Raw genomic sequence first — 2,980 nt, 5'->3', positions numbered from 1 at the left:
AGACAGACAGATAGATAGATAGATAGATAGATAGATAGATAGGCAGACAGACAGACAGACAGACAGATAGATAAGCAGACAGATAGACAGATAGATAGATAGATAGATAGATAGCTGATTGGATGATAGGACGAGTTTTGAGTTTGACAGTAGGTTTCTTAGCCAGAGAGCAGCTGAGGTTTTCTGGATCATGTCCCTTAATCTTAAGAGTGAGCTGATTGGATGATGGGACGAGTCCAACAAAGAGAAGCATTCATGTGGAGAGGAAGCTGTCGAGCAGGCGGCAGTCCTGCCTGCAGAGCTGTACTCAGACACTTCAGCTTCAGCAGCGCCTCTCTGTGCCCTGGCACCTACCCAGAGACTCAGAGCAGACGCCGCTGCCTGTGCAATACTGTAACAACTGATCATCCTGAACTCCTCTATCTAGCATACTGACAGACAGTCTGTGATTTTATGTAAAACAGCTATTTTCTTGCAGCAGACAGTCAAGATGGGGTGTGTTTATCAACTAGTGCTAAGAGGAGAGTTTTTCTGTATGTTTGGAAGCTCACAGTCAATTATGCAATAACCAGTTTAGTGAACAATTACACACCCTCAGATTTATTTAGAGAGCAATTACATGTGGAAAATTGACAAAGCCCTTAAGATAACATTGATAAGGTTTGTTTTGATCCTAGTTAGCTATTGAGTTAGGTGCACTCTGGACCCAGTGAAGACCGGACTGGAACGTTCACTAAAATCGTCTTTGAGTTATTTATAGAAATCTTCTAGAAGACTTTGGTTACTGCATAATTGAGGTTGACCATTATAATTGTTGATCTTGTGTCAGTGATCTGAAGTGTTTATTCACAGGGCCAAACACAACTGCCTTGACACCGCAATGAATAAGCCTATCATTGACTGTTAAGAGAAGATAAGTGTATTGGAAAAATGTTGTTGTGCAACTGAATCACTACACGCCTTTATACACAGTATCAACAATGGCAGAAAACAATCCTTAGATTTGCAGGAGGAATCAAGCCATATCTAGAGAACAGAATATCAACGAAACTAGGGTGGGGACACTTTCGGGCTAGTAAGCAACCATCTAGCAGCCACCCAAAACACCCTGGGAGACACCTTAGCATTGCAATGACTCCATTCAGAACAACAACTGTTTCACAGTACACTTGTAACCTCCCACAACACTCTCTGTAATAACCATTTAGAGCACCTTCGGAGCCCAACTGCATAGCAATGGCCTACCAACAACCCATAACACCCTAGCAACACAAAAACAGCCAATTAGAACACCTTAACAGTCACAGTTTAGCAAAACTTAACTGCACAGCAATGCCCTGTCAACTCTAGCAATGTGTTAACAACCATTCAGAATGCCTTATCAAGTGCAACACTTTTGGACCAGCAACAACACCTGAGTAATGGTGTAACAACTTCTTTCAAACAACTTAGCAACTGCATATTTAACACCTTGACAACCACAAACTACACCCCACCAAAGTGGTAACAACCATTGAGAATACCTTGGGAACTGCATAGCAACACCCTGGTAACTGCCCATAACAGCCTACCAATGTGGAAACAGTCATTCAGAATGCATTAGGAACGGCATAGCAATATCTAGTAACAGTGTAACAACTGGAAAGGAACAACCTGGCAACCATCAAAAACACTGTATTAAGAACGCCTTAGGAACTGCAAAGCAACACCTTGCTAACCACCCAAAATGCTCTAATAATGATGTAACAACCTTTGATAATGTCTTAGCAACTGCTTAATAACACTGTGGCAACCACCCACAAAACCCCACCAACAGTAACCAATTACATGTAATTTGGATTACATAATCAGTTTCCAAAAATAAAGTTTTTGTAGTTAGATTATATTACATTTTAAAATGTAATATAATTTTAATCATGTATTTATTTATTACATGTACATTTAGTGATTACATGTAATTTGGAATCAATAATGGACTACAATTTGTAAGTAATCTACCCAGCACTGCCTACCAATGTGGTAACAACCACTGAGAATGCACAGCAACACCCTGGCAACCACCCACAACACCCAACCAATGTGGAAACAGCCATTCAGAATGCACTAGGAACTGAATAGGAACACCCTAGTGGTGTAACAATCTTTAAAACAACCTAGAAACTGGATATGGTGGCGCTACAGCGATCAAAAATACGAAATTGCTCATAACTCCCAAACCATTAGTCACAGACTTAAGTGTCTTATTTGGAATCCTTGGCTCACGTCAGAATCGATTATCACTCTTTAATTTTCAGATATTTTGGAAAAACTTTTGCGGACTACTCCTAGGTTTTTCACCCGATCTGACACAAACCAGTGCAGAAAGATTCTCTGGAGAGTGAACGTCAACAATTATCAAAAAAAGTAGAAATTTCGACTCGCTGTTGCGACGGCATGCCAAAACGTTTGTAAGGGGCAAAGACACTTTTACTAAAATGCCTATAACTCTTGAATGGAAAGAGATATTTTCGCCAAACTCACCAAAATGCAGAGTTTTGCCACTTGGTGGCACTATAACAGGAAAAATATAAAATGGCTATAACTACGCACTCGTTGGTCCGATCGGCTTGAAAATTGGTGTGCCATGTCTTTATCCAAAGTGCCACAAGTGTCGGTGAGGACATTTACGTATCTCAGGGACCGTTTACACGACAACGTTTTCAGCTAAAAACGGTAAACTTCTTATGCGTTTTTCCTGTTCATTTTGAGACCGTCTAGGCAGCTCACTACCATATTGTTTCAGATCCTGTAAATGCGGCCCAGTTGATACAGACTGAATTTCTCAACCGTTCTGCGTTACTTGTTCCAAGTAAACGCACATTTTCTCACATCCACATGGCACCATACAGGTCACCAGTCTTTCACAAAACATGTTAATCCGACAAACATACAACTGTACACTCACGAAAAAAAAAAAGTCCAGTTCCCCACAGAACGTTAC

This window comes from Sinocyclocheilus rhinocerous, unplaced genomic scaffold (genome assembly GCF_001515625.1).
Source record: "Sinocyclocheilus rhinocerous isolate Xijiao unplaced genomic scaffold, SAMN03320098_v1.1 scaffold317, whole genome shotgun sequence".
Lineage (NCBI taxonomy): Eukaryota > Metazoa > Chordata > Actinopteri > Cypriniformes > Cyprinidae > Sinocyclocheilus > Sinocyclocheilus rhinocerous.
Note: the sequence above shows the minus strand (reverse complement) of the source record.